A 19,887-nucleotide genomic window follows, 5' to 3' on the forward strand; every position below is an offset into this window, starting at 1 on the left:
AGGATTAATATGGAAAAATGTTTTCCATGACCATACATGTAAAATATATGAGATTGCTTACCATCTCAGTGGGGAAGTAGAGAATTCAAGACTCAAAATTCTTTTTAAAACGTTGGAAATTGTTTTTACATGAAATTGGGGGAGGGGAATAAAACAAGGAGAAAAAAAATAATATCCAGGGCAGCCATTTCAGTTTCCTTTCAGCTGTGAGTCTCTGGACTTCATCAAGTCACCAAGCTAGATATGTTCTATCCTCCCTTCCTTTTCTGCTTTTTTAAAAATACTCTCTTGCTCCATTAGATATAGTTCAGCCTTTGTTTGGGGGAAGACCAAGTATATCATGAAGTGATGTCTTGACTTGTACATGAATTGGATTTAAATGAGGTAGAATTTCACAAAATTGGCAGCCTCACTCTTCCAGACTCATCAAAGTCCAGTGGTAAGACAAAAGTAAGGATGACTGAAGATGGTCCAGAACGCAGTGGATTATCTTGGCATCTCTACCCAAGCTCTAGGCATCCATAGTATCTGCTTAAGCTACCTTCATGGCCATTGGAACAAATTGTTTTCATTAGCTCATTCCACAAGGTAAAGTTTTCACATATTTGAGGTTGGTCAGTTACGTTCAACCTGGTTTATTCTGTCTGCCAAGATGATTTTATCAGAATGTAGCTGCTATGCATACTACAGATTCTTGGAACCACAGGCAAATTTTGATTAAAAGTGGACTCCAAAGGTGAATGAGTAGCCCTGAAAAGGGCCCAGCAACCTCTCACAGCAGAGGTGCTAGTCCTCTCTGAATACCTCAGATACCCATGGTGCATAGTAGGCATTTAATAAATGTTTACTTAAGCTACTTAACCTCTATGTGAATGTTTTCTCATGTCTAAAATGGGAGTGGGAGTCTCTTTTAGCTCTAGATCTATGATACTCTAATCCTATAAATACATTTTAAGAGAAAGGAAATACCTCAGTTCATGATGTAGGAATTTTTCCTGAATCAGCTCTGCATACAGTGTGAGCATCAAAATTTAAAACTAGAAAATGAAAATATATGGTATGAAATTATAACTCCAACTTGCCCTTAAAAGAACACCAAACTTCCTTTGCAAAAATTTTAACATGTAATAGACTAATTGGGAAATCTAAGGCAAAGTCACAGTGAGTAATTTTGTCCAGTCCAGGTTGTCTTAGGGAGGCAAAGAATCTGACAGTCATTGGGAATGGAATCTGGCCAGAAGCTCACATGTATAAGGAGTGTTCAACCACCTAGGGACTGAAAGAAAGTGGGTACAGGCAGAGTTAGTAGGCAGAATTAAACTAGGCCCTAGATAGGAACAAGTGCCATCTGGAAACTTACGGGAATCCTGAACCTAGGTATGGCAGAGAGGGGTGATTGCAGTAGCAATCCCTATAATAGCTACATGGCTTTGATTCCAGAGACAAAGAGGGGATAAGATTCTAGTCTCCAACCTAGACTAAAATCTGCAGTGCAATAACCATGACAGGAGTCTCAGACAAAGGTAGAGGAGTCTGCAGTTCAGTTGTTCTGAAATCTAAAGAGCCTCCCAGGAGCATAATAATGCTTGAGTACAACAGCAGTCTACTGAAACTTCCAAACAAGTAGAGCCCAAAAAAACAAACTAGAGTCAGAAACCTGTAGAGATCATATGAGAAGGTGGATTTTGCCTAAAATAACTTCACTTTAGGAAGAAACAGCCCCCAGCTTGTGATGTGAAACCAGCATGAGGACATAAGAGTTCAGCCTAGACATTCTCCCACAAATGCCCAGAGTCTAGGCCTAACACAAAGTCCAGAACAAGAAGTTGGCTGAAGAAATGAGCAAGCAACAAGAATCCTACCATAAAGAGCTAATATTGGTGACAGGGAAGCTTAAGACACAAACTCTAAAGAAGAGAATGATTCAAAGTTGTAGTATAGGAATGTTATGAAATATTATTGTGGCACAAGAAATGACTAGGGGGAAGGTTTCTAAGAAATCTGGCAAGATTTTTATGAACTGATTTTCATCAGAAAGCAGAAAACTTTATATAATAAAGATAATGTTTTAAAGACACACAACTTTGAAAGAGTTGGGAACTTTGATCAACACAATGACCAACCATAATTCCAAAGGACTCATGACACATGCTGCTAACCTTTAGAGGCAATGGATTCTTAGTGTTAACTAAGGTATGTATTTTTTTGGACATGGCTTATGTCAGAATTTGTTTTGGTTGATTATGCATATAATTACATATATAAACATGTACCCACACATTTAGTTGTTAATTATAACAACTTCTGTTTTCATTGCTTTCTCAATGGGGTAAAGAGAGAGGTGTAAGGGAGAGAATTTAAGCTCAAATAAAAGCGAACTAAAAATTAATTTAAAAAAAGTATATGAATATAAAGGCATCAACACCTATCACAATTACTTCATATGGAATTATAATCAAGAACCTAAAAAACTCCATTTAACTTGAGGTCCTTGGGAGCAGGGGCTGTTTTTTATCTTTCTATATCTAGTGCTTAGTACAGGGCTTAACTCAAGTTTAATAAATGCTTGTTGACTAAGTCAACAACTATTTAACTTACCTGCAAAAAGAAGAGATTTTATAGTGGTACTTATTTAGAATGTAAACATCTTCTGTAACATCTTGTGAAAAGAGGGTAGTGGAAAATTTAAAGCATTATTGTCTTACAAAACAGAGAGAAGCAAAGGAAGCTAAAATACTAGTTTAGAGAAAATTTGGCAAGAAAATCACTAAGCAAAATCATCTGGAGAGTATCTAAGGATGAAACAGAAAAGAAGCCAACAAAAAGGCAAAAAGTGGGGGGAAACCCCCAGAAGTTTTTTTAAACCTTATTTTTAAGGTTTTAAGGGCACTCTCCTTCCTTCCTTCTAGTTTATTGCCGGGCTCACAACCTTGCTTTCCTCTTCAACTTTTCCCCTTACTAGGGGATTTCTATATACATATTACTCTTCCCTCTAGTACCTTAACCTCCCAAACCCTCAATTTATTAATTTCCCATAATGTATTCCTCACGATGCTTACATGCAGAAATGGTTATGTTTTTTATTTTGCTATCACCCATGAGTGCTTATATGTATGTTCATGAACTCTGAAATTCTTTTATCTGATTATAATCTGTAGTCATTCCATCACTTCCCTTGATTTGCAGCTCCAAACTTTTTTTCCTTACTATGACTGCTAATTTCTCAATCCCTCAGTTCCTTCTCTTGCAAAAAAATCAACTGTATTCTCACCATTCACTCATTACCTTTGGTCCTAGTTATGCTGCTGACCAAAGCTGGAAAATATCATAAAACTGCAAACCAAGTCCACTGCAGATTTATATATAACCTTAGGTGGGCCCTCACTGGACATTACAGTTCTTTTACACTTCTCTATCTCACTCACCAGTTTTCCCAAACCTTTTCAAATCTCTTCAGATTTCTCAGTTTCCCTTCTATTCATCCTCTCAGCTGAGAACTTTGCCTCATATTTAACTGAAAAATTAAAGCCATTCAGAGTTCTCTCTTTTCTCCTACTTATCTCATATCACTTAGATACCTTCTGCCATTATCTCCTCTTTCATCCTTTTTTCATAAGAGATGGCTCTTCTCCTTACCAAGAAAAACTGTTACATGCACAAGGGATGGCATTCTATTATCATCTTCTCTAACAGATTGCTCCTTCTTTCATCCCTATTGTCGCATTAATCTCTCCTTATCTACTGGCTGCTTCCCTATGCCTACAAACACAAAGATGTCTCCTTCATCCTCAAAAACACTCAACTATCCATCAATATATCTTTCTCTTCCCTTTCGTAACTAAATTCAAAGCCAGCTACAATAGGTGCTTCTACTTTTCTTTCACTCTCTTAACTCTGCAGTACAGCTTCTGACCTCATCCTCTGACCAAAAACTACTACTTCTAAACTTATCAATGAATTCTAAATTTCAAAATCTAATGGCATTTTCTCATTTCTCATCATCTTGACTTCTCTCTTCAATCTTTGACACTGTTGATCACCCTGTTCTCCTTGATAGTCTCTTCCCTTTATGTTTTCATGATACTTCTCTCCTGACTCTTTTCCTATCTATGTGAGCACTCCTCTATCTCTTTTGCCAGTTCTTTATCCAAGTTGTCTTTTGGGGCTCTATTTTGTACACTTTTTTTCTTCTCCCTTATACTATTTCATTTGATGGTCTTATCAGTTCCCATGATTTCAGTTATTTTCTCTGTAAGATGACTATTAGAGCTGTTTGTCCAACCCGTAACTTTTCTCCCAACCTCCAGTCTCACATCTTGCAACAACTTTTAGACTTGAATTGAATACCTTGTAAATATCTTAAAACTCAACATGTTCAAGATTGAACTTGTCTTTCCTTCAAAACTTCTCTATTACTGTCAAGGGCAACACCAATTCTTCCTGGCATCCAGGTTTACAACCCTAGGTATGATTCTTAACTCTTCATTCTATAACTAATAACTAATCAAATTCTGTTGTTTCTACCTTTTTAACATTTCACACATATTCTCCCCTCTTTTCTCTGATACTGTTACCATCTTGGCATAGTCCCTTATTCTCTCCTGCCTAATATTGCACTGGCCTGCTGATTAGTCTCCCCGCCACAAATCTCTTTCCACTCTAGACTGTCCTTTACTCAGTTCTCAAATTGACCTTGGTACTTCCCTCTGAGACTAGCCTCAATTTATCCTTCATATCTCTCTTTTTAATATGGCTGTTTGCATGTCATCTCCCCTCACTAGATTCCCTGAGAGTGGGGACTGTTTTTTGCCTTTCTCTGTATCTCCAGTACTTAACACAATTACTGGCATGAAGTAGGTACTTAATACTAGCTGACTGACTTTCCTCCTCCTCTGATTTATTCAGTATGCAATCTTTTAAATATAAGTTAAACTATGCCCAAAGGGCGATAAAAGACTGTCTGCCCTTTGATCCAGCCATAGCACTGCTGGGCTTGTACCCCAAAGAGATAATGGACAAAAAGACTTGTACAAAAATATTCATAGCTGCGCTCTTTGTGGTGGCCAAAAATTGGAAAATGAGGGGATGCCCCTCAATTGGGGAATGGCTAAACAAATTGTGGTATATGTTGGTGATGGAATATTATTGTGCTAAAAGGAATAATAAAGTGGAGGAATTCCATGTGAACTGGAACAACCTCCAGGAAGTGATGCAGAGCGAAAGGAGCAGAACCAGGAAAACATTATACACAGAGACTGATACATTGTGGTACAATCGAAGGTGATGGACTTCTCCATAAGTATCAATGCAATTTCCCTGAACAATCTGCAGGGATCTAAAAAAAAAAATACTACCCACAAGCAGAGGATAAACTGTGGGAGTAAAAACACCGCTGAAAAGCAACTGCTCGACCACAGGGTTGGAGGAGATAAGACTGAGGAGAGACTCTAAATGAACACTATAATGCAAACTCCAACAACAGGGAAATGGGTTCGAGTCAAGAACACATGTGATAACCAGTGGAATCATGCGTCGGCTATGGGAGAGGGAAAGGCGGGGGGGGGGGGGGGGGGGGGGAGAGGGGAGGAAAAGAAAACGATCTTTGTTTCCAGTGAATAATGTATGAAAACGACCAAATAAAATAATATTAAAATAAAAAAAAAATAAAAAAAATAAAAAAAAAAAATAAATATAAGTTAAATATCTCTTTGGAATTTATTTTGTTATATGTAGTGTGATTTGCTGGGCAAAGCAATAAAATCTGTCAGACCAGTTTCCCCAGTAATTTTTGTTAAATATGAGGTCTTGTGTCAAAAGTTGAGGCTCTGAGTATATTTAATATTGTTACTATGTTTGGATAAGTTTGTTGTATATGTAATCTGTTCACCAACATCTCTTTTTTAGCCAATTCCAAATTGTTTTCATGATTACTGCTTTTCAATATAATTTGAGATCCAGTATAGTTAGTCTCTTCTTTGCCATTTTTTTTTATTATTTCCCTTGAGTGTGGGTTTTTGTTATATAAATATTGATTTTTCTTTTTTTCCTTTCACTTAGAGATAAGGAGAGAAATTTTTTTGCTAATTAAAAGAGAAAGTGGGAGAATGGGGGGAAAAAGAGGAGAAGGGAAAGCACTTTAGTAAAAGCAACTGACATATGATCCTATCTGCCATTATATATAATATTGCATACCCATAGTTTCCTACTTATTCAGTAAAGGGACAGAGGCTTCCCCTATAAGATAAGGCTTCCCCAGCTACTCTGTTTATAAGGTATGTGTACCAAGTTATTTGCAAGTTTTCTCCCCCATTAGAATATGAGCTTCTTGAGAGCAGGGGCTATTTTTGCTTTTCTCTGTATCCCCACCAACATTTAATACAGTGCCTTATATATTAAATCCTTATTTAGTGCTTCCCTCCCTAATTAATCCTGGGTAGTTTAACTTCTCTGAGTTGTTGCTTCTTCATGAGCAAAATGGAAATACTTCACTCACATTACAGGGTCAATGTTAGAATGAAGTGAAATGATATATGTAAAACACTTTGAGAAACCTTAAATGTGAGCTTTAGTTGTAAAGAAACACAAATAAATACATGATATATAGAAAGTGAATAAAAAGTCATTTGGGGGGAATGAAGAGATAAGTAATTATGGTACAAGCAATTATAGGATCATCATCATACTAGATGTAATACTTGAGTGAAGCTTTGAAGGATGCTATGATTTCCAAGAATTGGAGGTGAGAAAATCCTCTGGTATAGGGGATAATCTGTGCAAAAGCAAGGAGATAGGGCATTCAATGTCACATATAAAGAAAAGCAAGTAGCCTGTGGAGAGTAATGTGATTTAAATCTGGAAGGGTAGACTGGAGCCAGAACATCAAGTACTTAAAATGTCAAACAGAAGTTTATTTTTTATCATAGAAACAATATGGTCACTACAATGATATGTTTTAGAACTGTGCTTCAGGAACATCAATTTGAGTAGCTATGTAGAGGATGGATTAGAGAAGAGAGAGACTAGATGCAGGGAAACCAGTAAGGGTTACCTTCAACAGTTGAGATGAAAAATGTTGAGGTCCTGAATTATAATAGTGGTCATTTGAGAGAAGGAGACAGTTTTGGACTTAGAATTATCTAGGTTTGGCAAGTGACTGGAAACGGAAGGGAGAAAAGTCAAAGACAAGTGAGGTGGCAAAACTGGTTGCCACAGACAGAAAGGAGGAAGTTAAGAGGTCTTGGGGGCAGAATATAAAGATCTGTTATTCAGTTTGAGAAGTTTAAGGGATATCAATTTGGAGACATTTAACTGGCTACTGGTCATGTGGGACTGAACCTAGAGAGAGAGATTAAGAATGGAAATATATACTAGCAATAATAATGTACTGGGATAAGTTCAACACTTGTTTGGCAACCTCATCACCTAAACCATTCCCTACATTCTATAGCTCCTGGACTACAGGAGACAGTAGGATAATATAGCCATAAATGTCATACACAAGAGTCCAATGTGTAGTAAACCTAAGGAACTAGACTAAATCCTAACACAAGAAGGCAAATTTAATTTCATATGTATATTAAGACTTGATGGGATGAAATCCATTGTTAGAATATGGCTATGGATGGAATATTCAAAAGAAATAGAATAGATAAAAAGAAGAAGAGGGGAGTACTATATATTAAGACAGTATATTCTACAGACTACTTGGACAGAAAAAGCAAATAGACAACTTATTTGAGAAAAATCACAAGACTGGCAGAAAGACAAGATATAGTAATGATGGAAGACTTCAATTATTCATATATTTGCTAGTTCTCTTTCTCTGTCCAAAGCAAAGAAACTCTTAATTTTTTGACTTGCAGAAATGATAATTTTATCCTTAAAAGGGGGGAGAAACCAACATGAGAAAATTCTATTGTGGCCCTATTGATTCTCATGAACATAAAGAACTGGTTACTTAGGGTGAAAATGATGAGAATTGGGGGGGAAATGACAAATTTTTCATAGAGTTTGTTTATAAAAGAGTAAATTTGGGCACAATTTGACATGAACTGGGAAACATGTCTCTGGGAAAGCAGATTTCAAAGAGTTCAAAAGAAAAATGGGTAGGATCATATGTGCCAAAACTTTACAAGGAAAGTCAGCCAAAGAGGAAAACGTACATTGTTCAGGAATAAAATTCTGAAGATACAAAGGGAAACACTTCCTATAAGAAATAAAAATGAAATGTATCCAAAGGGAGGGATGAATAGGAAACTTACCACCAATGTTTTAAAAAAAAAGAAAGAAAAGATGCAAGACAAGGAATAACAGAAAATGAATAGAAGATCATAGCACTGCCATGAAGTTCATCAGAAGTTCAAAAGATCAAAATAAGATGAGCCTACTAGCAAGGGAGGCTAAAGAAATCAAAAAGGTTTGATTTTTTTTTCTCTTCAAACTGTACTGGGAGAAAAAATAAGATCAAAGAAGAGATAGGATGTTTGCTTGGAGAGAATGTGAAAATGATAACTTACAGCAATGAGAAGGCAGACGTTTGATTAAAAAAAAAACCTATTACCATCTTATTTTTACATAGCTTACTCCCCTACTCAGTCACTATTAATAAAAACTTCCTTTATAAAGAGGAAGAGAAAAAAAAATCAGAAAAATTATCAATACAGAAGAAAAAGTCTGAAAATATGTACAGCATTCCTCATTCATAAACATCTTTTTTCTCACCCAGGTAAACTCCTCTGGACTCTACAATGCCCTAGAAATCTCTTCATCCTGGAAGATCACTTCTGTTCCAGAACTGACACCTCAGCAGTTTAACCTTCTGCTCCTAGGACCACCTCTCTGATTGGAGGATTCCTCCCAGAACCTCCATTGAAGGAGGGCAACCAAATTAGTCATCTCTTCTTTTTCCGACCAGGCCACACTTCTTGGAATTTTTCCATTGGTTACTTTTCCTCCCTTTTCAGCTTCTTTTTATGTATGCTCTTCTTCATTAGAATGTAAGCTCCTTCACTAATACTTAACTGCTGGTGGAGTTGTGAATTGGTCCAAACACTCTGAAGGGCAATTTGGAACTATATCCAAAGGGTCTTAAAAGACTTCCAGCCCTTTGATCCAGCCATACCACAGCTGGGTTTGTACCCCAAAGAGACATAAGGAAAAAGACTTGTACAAAAATATTTATAGCTACACTCTTTGTGGTGGCAAAAAATTGGAAAATTGAGGGGGTGTCCATCAATTGGGGAATGGCTGAACAAATTGTGGTATCTGATGGTGATGGAATACTATTATGCTGAAAGGAATGATGAACTGGAGGAAAGGAATGATGACCTCCAAGAACTGAAGCAGAGCAAAAGGAGCAGAATCAGGAGGACATTGTACACAGATACTGATCCATTATGGCACAATTGAATGTAATAGACTTTTCTACTAGCAGCAATGCAATGACCCGGGACAATCCAGAGGAACTTATGAGAAAGAACACTATCCACGTCCAGAGAAAGAACTGTGGGAGCAGAAGAAAAACATGTGAACAATCACATTAGTTCGATGGTGACATGATTGGGGTTTTGATGTTAAAAGATCGCTCTACTGCAAATATGAAAAACATGGAAATAGGTTTTGAACAATGATATACGTATAACCCAGTGGAATTGCTTGTCAGCTCTGGGGTTGGTGGGGAGGAATCATGAATCCGTGAATCATGTAACCATGGAAAAATATTCTAAATTAAAAAAAAAAAAAAAGCTCCTTAAGGGCTTCTTTTAAATCTTTGCTTCTATTGGTATTCTTAGAACTTAGCACAGTGCCTGACACATACTGAGTACCTAATAAATTCTTGTTGACTGATTGATCTCCCACCTTTGTAAATAAGTAGGAGGAATATATCTTCTTATATCTCTTATTTTGGGTTATGTTTATTAATTTTAACACGATTTTCCCCTATTCTTTCCATTTACATTTATGTAGTCGTGTGTCTGCTTATTTCAATACATGCAAGTTTCACATTCATGATATTTCATTTCTTATAAAGTAATGTAATATTTCATTACATTCATGTAACATAATTTGTTTAGTCAATTGATGGGGATGTACTTAAAAAAGTTTTTTGTTACTACAAAAAAATGGTGGTATATATATTTTGGTACATAAGAGACTTTTATTTTTATCAATGAATTCCTTGGGGATAATATGCCCAGTTAAGTTGAGTCAATCTTCAATTCTTAATTTTGATTGTTTCTCTAACAAGGAGAATGACCTCTGCACTGCAAGAAATGACAGAACAAAAATGACTAACAGCTGATACTCAAGATAAGTAAGGAGAGATAGTAAGAGAACAGCTAATGGGTCTTAATGAATTCAAGTTACCTGACCCAATGAACATAATCCTTGGTTTCTAAAACAACTAGCAGATGTGATTTCTAAGCCCCCGTGAGTAGTGTTTGAAAAATCAAGGAAAATGGGAAGAGACTAGAGTCTGCAAACTTTATACCAGTGAGCTTGACTTTAATTCCTAAGAAAATTCTAGAACATATCATGAAAGAGATGGAATTACTTTTAATAATACAGATCATAACTCCTCCATGCCTAAACAGACAATCTTCACAAGTTATTATAACAACAACAACATTGTCGCCTGGTAGCCAGCCTTCCTTTTGGTGTCAAATACCACTGAATTTGGCTGGTTTTGTCCTCAGGTGATATATTCAGCTTATTAGGACTTGCCAGATCTTTTATTTCAACTAGCATAGCCTTTGAGAATATGCATATGGAAATTATTCATGAGAGTAAAACTTTAGAGGAGGGATTGAAACAAAATCAAAATCAATAATATATTTTTTAAAAGGCCCTAGACACAAAGGTATAGAATTCATAAATTTCTTCAAAAATTCACAGATTCTGCACTAAATAGCTTATTCAACCTCATATTTCTAATTTAAAAAGAGTTGTGGGCTAAGTCATACTAATTATCACTTAATGGACTATATAGTAGTAATGGCTCTCCCTCAAACATCCTAAAAACCTCAGCAACATACAAAGAATACTTCATGTTCAAGACTCCTGAAATTTTCTTACCTGATCATAATATATTGGCTGCCCACCTCTCCCTCTAGCTTCTACTAAATCCTACCTACTCTTCATCCACACCTTGGTCTCCAGTCCTATGACCTCCACAATGCTCTGGGACAATGTTAGCGAATCTATTAGAGATTGTGTGCCCAAACAGCAACTTTAAGCTACCTGTGGCCCCCATTACTCCAGACGGTGGAGGGAGGAAGTGCTCCCATTGGGCTACTGGACAGAGGGGCAGGGAATGTGAAAATTGTCCTTAGGTGCGGTGGAGAAGGGGAATGGAGCAGCCCCTTCTGGCACACTGGGGCACGTGTGCCACACCTTTGCCAACACAGCCCTAGGACTATCTCCCGTGTACTAGCCATTCTCTCATTTCCCCATTTTGACTCTTCTGTGAACCAGTCCAACTTTATTGTTTTCTACAGTCCCTTATCATTTTACCAATCCAGCCCTGCCAAGCCTCAATTTTGGGTCACTCCCACTGTCTACCACCTTCATTCCTACACAAGTATAGCTGAATGAAGGTGGAAAAAAAATAAGCAACTATTCTGAGTGGATCCACTACATATTTATGTTTAAAAAAACCTTAAGTTGGGTCTTTACTGATAGCAGGTGATCCTACTATACATCCTTCATATATCATCATACTCTTCAAAACACCTCAATCTAACCTTTTTCTTATTTCCCAAACTCTCTCAGATGAGAACCTTGACTCTTATTTTACAAAAATAAAATAAAATTGAACATGCCATGAGCTCCCTCTTTTCTCTTCTCTTCCTCATCTCATATCTCCTTCTTCACCTCTGTCTCACATGATGAAATGACCTTATTCTTCACTAAAGCTAAGAGATCCCATTCCATTCTATTCCCATAGATTGCCCCTTCTATCACTCCCACTCTATCACTTATTTTCAATCTCTCCCTGTCTACTGACTGCTTCCCTATCTGCAACTATGCCTATGTCCCCCCCCCATTCTCAAAAAAACCTCACTAGATCCTTCTATTCCCTGTTAACTATCATCCTTTCTCTTCTGCCCTTTACAGTGAAACCTAAAAAAGCCATCTACAATAGCTGACTCAATTTTCTCTCTTCCTAACCCCTTTCAAGCTGACTTCTGACCATATAATTCCACCAAAAATGTTCTCTCCAAAAGTACCAATGATTTCTTAATTGCCAGATTGAATGGCCTTTTTCTCAATCCTCATTCTCTTTAACCTTTGACACTGATCACCCTCTCCTACTTGATACTCTTTTCTCTTTGTTTTTGGGACATCAGTCCCTTACAGTTTTCCTCCTACCTGTCTAATCACTTCTTTTCTGTCTCCTTTCCTACATCCTCATCCAGATCATACCCTCTAACCAAAAGTGTCCCACAAGGTTCTGTCTTGGGCCCTCTTCTCTTCTTTCTCTATACTACTTCACTTGTTGATCTCATCAGCTCCTGGAGATTTAATTACTACCTCCATATTGTTGATTTGCAAATCTACCAACCCTGCCCCAATCTCTCTTCTGATTTCCAATTTGACATCTCCAATTTCCATTCAGATATCAAGAATTGGATGTCTAACATCTTAACCCCAAAATGTTCAATACCACAACTAGCCTTTTCCCTGTGGGTTTTAAAATTAATAATAACTAAATATCATATTTTATAAAGTTTTATTAATAATAACTAAAACAAAAGAACTGCCTGACTTCAGCCCGGTCGCAGGTCCAAGAGAGGAAGAGGGATGAAGGAAAATGGAATTTTGGGAAATACTAAAGGACTTCTGGGATGAAGTCCAAAGGCTCAGAATCTCCATTTATACACCCCCTAAATCTTTTCCCTGCCCACCTTCCCTATTACCTTGTCTTTCCAGTTCACCAGGGTTGAAGCCTAGGTCTCATCCTTGACTCCTCACTGTTTCAACACCCCGCCAAACCGCAATGTCCAATAGCCAAAGTCTGTCAATGTTATCTTTGCAACATCTCTCCAAAACTCTCCCTTCTTTCCTCTGAAACGGCCATCACTCTGTTGCAGGCCCTCTCATCACTTTATCCCTGGACTATTGCAATAGTCTAATAGTCTGCCTCCCCTAAGCCTCTTTCCACTCCAATCACATTCAGTCACCAAAGTGATTTTCCTAAAGTGGGTCTTTGTTCAACTCCTAACCCAGTAAACTCCTTATGGCCTCCAGGATCAAATACAAAATCCTTTGGCATTCAAAGCCCTTCATTACTCTGCTCCTGCTATCTTCATATAGCTTATTCCCTACCATGTACTCTTCAATCCAATGACACTGACCTATTTGCCCTCTTTGAACAAGACACTCCATCTCTTAGCTCTGGGAATTTTCTTGGCTACACTATTTTCTTATGTATAAAATGGCAACAATAATAATGATGAAAAAGGTGATTACTTAAAAGTATCTAGCTCACAAGGCTATTGTAAGAGAAATACTTTGTAAAACAAAAAATCATGAGATAATTATCAATAATACAACTGAAAAAATAAACCAAGAGTATTATCATAGCTACTACATAACACAATGAAATTTCTGAGATCCTATCTCTTGGTTTCTGTAAAGTTTTGTGCTGAGTTTATTCTTAATTAAAACTTGAATGACAAGTCTCTCAATTTCTTTTTAGGGCAAAATCCTCACTCTCATCACCTGATCTGTCTATCTTTTCTTTCTGTCATACAATTCTTTGATTATGTCCTTTAATCTTGTTGTTCTTCAGAGTTCCTTTTTAGTTATATGTTGTCACCCCCATCATGCATCTTTACATTACATTCAGTGCAGAACTCATCTTCAGTTTTTCACAGGAATTGAGATCATTCTTTACAAAGAAGCAAAAAGCATCATGGAGTAATTGTTTCAATTACAATATTATAGGAGTCTATACAATATTCATAACCTTTCTTTCAATTCACTAATAACTATATTTTAATTTTATTATGTGTGATATAAACAGAACCTCTAGAGACCACAAGAACCACAGATGAATCACTATATATTGTTCTCATGCTGAAAACAAAACAGGATTTCCCTCTCTATTGATAAAAATATTAACTAATTAAATATATTTCTATATTTTGAAAGAATTCTCAGTCCTTAAACAAAGGATATCCAATGTAGGTAAATAACTAGCTAAGTAATCAAAGCTGGAATTTCTCCAAGGGATATAATAATAAAATATCAGAACTAGAAAAAAAGTCACGGGTACATTAAATCCACAGAAGAGAATCCAAAAATCACACATATACATGTGGCAGAAGCTTGTCCATGAGATTTTGAACAATGGTAAGGCATGTTCGATCAACATTCACCCATTAGAAAGAATGTCTTATCCAGCATGTGCCATGACCTAGTTTCCTGAAGTAGCTGCAGATCAGAGGAGTACAATGCCACTTCCTTTACTGTTAAGCCAGTCAAATTCCTTCATTGCCTTAGGGAGGCAGTCTATTTATCTGTCTGTCAAATTATTAAAGGAAAAAATAACTCTACTTGTAGCAACTACAAATGTGGGCATTTTAGTATAAAAGAGGTATTCAAATTACAAGTAGGAAGATTTTTTTCCCCCTGAAAGAAATGAGAAATGTTTTAAAATTGAACTTTTACAGTAAAATGTAAAAACATCCTGTAATTTTGCAGATTCTAACCAATTTTCATAATGTCACCAAAATATACAAATCAAATGCCAATCTACTAATCTTTACAAAGTAAGAATCAATCAGACTGAATAGAATGCTTCTTCAGCACCTAGTCTAATCAAAACAAAGAGAAAGTCAACAAGTGAATTACTATGATCCTGATATACTCAAGGATGGGGGAAAAAGGTCACAGCTACACATTTTAAAATATTTACTTCGCTCTTTCCTAAAGAAGAGATTAGGTAAACATATTTCCAAATTGTCTCTCAAGGTAATCAAGATCAAGTTTAAATGTGTAAGGAATTTTAAGGGAGGTAGATTTCAGCTCAAAATAAAGAATTACCTAATGATTACAGCTGTCCCAAAATGAAATGGGGGTGGCACAGCCAAGTTTATGGTGTACAAATCCCCTTTCCTCACAAAATTCTACAAGTTAAGAGTATTTTTATTCCCATTTTACAAAGAAAAGAAATTTAAAGTTACTTAAGTGAAATGATTTTTCCATCTTCACATAGTAAGTTGCAGAACCAAGAATCAAATCTAGGTTTTATGACTTCCAAATCCTATACTCTTATCTCATCACTCAGTGCTTTAAGCAAAGTCGCGAAGACCATATGAAAGATCGCAGAGCAAGAGTTCTTAGTCTTTTTTTGGTGTCAATAGACCCCTTTTGGCACTCTGTAGGTGATGCCTACAGAGCCCTTTTCACAATATTTTTAAATACATAAAATAACAAGGTTTAAAAAAATTATATATAGCTATCAAAACATGAGAAAAAAGTTCACAGATCTCAGCTTAAGAACTTGCCAGAGGAATTATTGCATAAGGTAAGAGAATGGATTAAAGTTTTTTCGGCTTTTGAAATCAGGAAGAACCACCAACTTTCCCAGAAACTTTATGTAGACTTTTATAGTTTACACATGCATAAAAAGGACATACTAAATATATGCATAAAATTTTACTCTATTTTATTCCTATATAGGTATAAGCCACAACAGAATTAAACATTTATTGAGTCCCTAACTGGAGAATACTACACAAAGTGATGTAGCATGGTTATTGTAATTGCGTTTTTCCTAAAATGCAGTCCTTTCTCCTAAAATGCAGTCGTTTGTATCTATAGTAAAAAAGAGAAATATGCAATATTTTTTAGCCCTCCTTCCTTCACCTCCATAATATATACACCTTTCCTTTAATAGTTTCCAAATGTTAACATTATAGAAACTTTCAAAAAGTTCCACGAGTAAAGATTTCTAGGGATTCTTCAAGGTGAAGGGATTCTTACCATTTTCAACATGAAATAAAACTCCCAAAAGGCAAGAGGGAAAGCTACGAAGGTGTCGATCCGAGAAAGAGGGGTGAAGTTCAAAAGGTTATTTATTTATTGAAGGAGATAGGGATGAAAGAATTCTTGGTGGTGTCCCATGTATGTGGAGTTCAGAGATAAGGATCAAAGGTGCTTTCTTGGGAAGAGGTCCTGAGAGGCTGGGTCAGGAGAAATAGCCTCAAGAGGGTATAACGGGCTCAAGACCAGGGGACAAGGATGCTCCGGGAAGATGCAATGAGTCCGAGTCCCCGGGCATGCACAGCAGCACAGCCTTCCATCAGCATTATACGGACCATAGGGATGGTCTTGCGCTAAGCCGTCGTCCTGGCCCATCTGAAGCCTCAAAGCCCAAAGGCTCTCCTTTTGGCACCGGGCGCACCCCCAAACACATCTTCCTCAGGGCAGAGTACAGCTCGGGTCAAGCCAAGCCAGCCCCCGGATCCGACAGTTCTGCTCTGCTCTGCTCTCCCGCCGGCGGCCATGGCCCCTGGACCGCCGCCAGCTCCGATGGGCGTGGGCTGCCGCGGCCGCCGCCCCGCCGGCCCGGGCCCCAGGCGGAGGAGAAAGTAGGCCCCACCCGCCCGGCCAGCCCCGCCGGACCTACCTGCAGGACAGCGGAACTCCGAAGCGGCGACCTCCGCGGGTCGGAGGCCCGGCTATCACAGAGGCTCGAACCCGTGCCGGTGTCCCCCAGGATCCGGGCTGCGCCGGGTCCGAAAGCGGGAGCGGGAGCCGCCAGCCACCGCGGCACGTAGCAGGGAGGAGGGAGGGGCCACAAGGACCGGACTCTCCCTTCAGTGCCGGGCCTCAACCGGCGCCGCCGCCATCTTGTCTTTCGCTCCGTGTCGCCGCCGCCGCTGCTGCGGCCGCACTCCACTCCAGGTTTCCCGGATGTGGGCATTTCCCAGCGTCGCTTGCGCGCGGGGTGAGGTGGGGGTTGGGGGAAGAGAGGAGAGGAGAGGAGAAGAGAGGGGAGGGTGAAGAAAAGGGCGGGGGTAAGAACTTGGGGCTTTTCCTCGGTTCTTCTCCGTGCGCGCTGACCAACTCCTCGGAAGGCAGGAGAGAGGTTCAGCCCGCCCTTGACCTTCGGCTTCCTGGTTGACCACGAAGCAGGAAAAAGATCCTGCTCTCTCTTTTCCACTTTAATGTTAAACCCATGGTTTTCTCTTCGAATCTTTGACTGTCTCGCTCGAATCCTCAGCACAGACGCCGAAGTAGAGAGATTTAGCAGTAGGAAAGCCGAACCTAGCCTCAAGATCGTCGCTTCGGAGGCCGTCTGGTTAAGGCATTTTAAAAATGAGGAAACTGAGCCCCTAGTAGGTAGTGAGTTGCCACAGGTTGTAAGGGACAGAGCTGGGGATTTCAAGGCAAACTCAGGGGTTCGTTCCCCTGCATCACAATCAGTGCCTCTGAAATGGCACTTGTTAGTTTTGATCGAAAAGTTGAATTTCGAATTTTAAAAAACTGATAAAAATCCTGTGAACTCTTGGAGGAAGTATGGATCACACTGATAGATTTCGAAGTTCTTTAAATACTAACCATAATTCAGCAAGAGAATCAATGAAGGTGATAGAAAACAGTTGCAGAAAGAGAAAGAATTGAAAAAACATCTACATCATACCACGGAAGAAGAGGGATATTATCAAGATAACGAATGTGGGAAAACTTAGATGGAATGGAATGTTTTTTGTATATGAAACGTCAAAGAAGTGCTATAAATGTGTAGCAAGTGGTAGCAGGTTCATTCCTTCCAGAAGTCCCCATATTGTACTTATCCCCCTCCATCCCTGGTAGCAAGAGAAAAGAACAGGAGGGAATATTCATAAAGAGTGTGTGCATCTAAGGTTGAGAGAGAAACAAACACTTGGGGGTACAGGAATTTTGTTTAGTAAAATGTTCTAAATTACTGATTGGAGAAGTGCAAATGCAAACAATTCTTAAGTATCATCTTACACCTATCAGATTGGCTAAAATGATAAGAGGGCAAAATGACAAATGGTGGAGGGAATGTGGAAAAATGAGGGCTCTAATATACACTTGATGGAACTTCAAACTGATCCAATCATTTTGGAGAGCAATTTGGAATCATGCCCAGTTATAAAACTGTATACCCCTAGCCCCAGCAATACCATTGCTAGGTTTGTTTCCCAGGGAAAACAAAAAAGAAAGTATATGTTACAAGACATTTTATAGCAGCGCTCTTTGTGGTAGCAAAGAGCTGGAAACCAAAAGGATGTCCATCAGCTGGAGAATGGCTGGACAAGTTGTGCTATGATCTTGATGGATACTACTTTGTTGTAAGAAAAGATGAAGGGGGTAACTTGAGTGAAACAAGTAGAACCAATAGAATATTACATATAGCTACAGAATTAATATTTCAAGAGTAACTTAGTTATGTCCACCTCCAGAAAAATGAAGTGAAAAACAACTAGAAAAAATAAACACACATACACACACACACATCTTTTTGGTGAATGATACCTTCTATGGTGCAGGAAGGAGGGAGATACTAAGATATCTGAGAATAAATTCTATTAAATTTTTTTAAATGGGAAAAAAAGATAGCCTCCCCCACCCAAAAAAGTATATTTATTACGTAGGGTGGAGGAGCAAGTCTATATAGAGAGTGAATTAGGTGAGTCAGAAGAGGAACCTGACTATTGTGTGAGTTAAGGTTATGTTAAATATTGGGCACAAATAACTTAAGTGGCAGCATCTCAGCATGAAAGTGAAAAGGGAATCAGCTTCCTACAATTGGTCATGCCATGTTATTAGATTACCAAACACTGTCCTGACATTGTTTGACTCGGGCTAGAAATTCTTCTTGGATATTTGTGAAAAAGTGAGCACAGAGTAGAGTGAAGTGTAAAGAAAGAAGAATGGACAGTTCTATGATTGATTTGTGGACTTGCCTGAGTGAGGATCCTCAGTAGGTGTTTAGGTAATTTTTGTCTAGTTTCTGATCTCTAGGTAGTGGAATTTTCTACTAGTACTGACCCTGATTTAAATTTTCCTGCTTCTTTAGTCTTCTAAGGCTAGGTGTAAACTATTGTACTTCATTAGTGTTTTAAGACCTGGAACTAGGTCCCTATTTCCTTTTTTTTAAGTAGTGAAGCATTTGAAGAGCAACAAAATGAGTCTTAGCAGACACTCCATTCAATCCATTTTTCAGTCTTCACAGGAAAAGAGCACATTCAGGAAAATGCCAGCCAATTCAGAGCTTAGAGAATGGTTGAGATGAGCTTGAGTGCCATAACATGTTTGGGGCTTGCTGCTTGATAAGAGTCAAGGGCTTAAGTATCAATGAGATTATGTGTGGCAGGATTATTCTGGAACCATGCGTCTTCACTGTGTAGTAGCTTGAGCATTGGTGAGCTATAATGAAAAAACATGGTCTGACTCATTCTATATTGCATACATATCTGGTGGATATTTCTAAAGTCCTTGAAGTCTCCTCTACAGTAAACTTCGAGAGTCTGGGACACAAAAGAGATCCAAAGCACAGGAAATGAATGATGTGAATGAGAGGCCTCTAATAATTAGTCACTTCTTTGGTTGCCAGGTTGCACTACTCACTTAACATTGTACTTTTAGTTCACTAAAACCCTCAAACAGATCTTCCAACTCTTTCTTCCTCTTGTACATTTTTACTCAAAAGGTTGTAATCACTTTTTGCACAGATGAGAAGGTGGGGAGAAAGAGAGAAATGTAAATAAATGTTCAGTGTGTCTAGCACAGCAAAGATGCAACCTTTCAAAATTAATTGTCCCAAAGACAACAATGAAGATGACAAACCACTTGAGCTCTCACTACACTCTGGTGACTAGATCTAAATCCAGGCATTTCTGAAGGATT

The 19,887-nt window shown here is 38.2% G+C and overlaps 1 protein-coding gene across 3 annotated transcripts in view; it reads right to left on the minus strand.

Moving 5' to 3' along the window:
* Positions 1 to 16,362, minus strand: part of LATS1 (large tumor suppressor kinase 1) — a 39,931-nt gene extending 23,569 nt beyond the window's left edge. For all 3 annotated transcript variants that reach the window (XM_016428947.2, XM_056818923.1, XM_056818924.1), the window contains exon 1: positions 15,991 to 16,362. The gene's annotated coding sequence lies outside the window, so the exon portion shown is untranslated. The remainder of the gene's footprint in view (positions 1 to 15,990) is intronic.
* Positions 16,363 to 19,887: the final 3,525 nt, after the last annotated feature.

This window comes from Monodelphis domestica, chromosome 2, assembly GCF_027887165.1.
Source record: "Monodelphis domestica isolate mMonDom1 chromosome 2, mMonDom1.pri, whole genome shotgun sequence".
Taxonomy (NCBI): Eukaryota; Metazoa; Chordata; class Mammalia; order Didelphimorphia; family Didelphidae; genus Monodelphis; species Monodelphis domestica.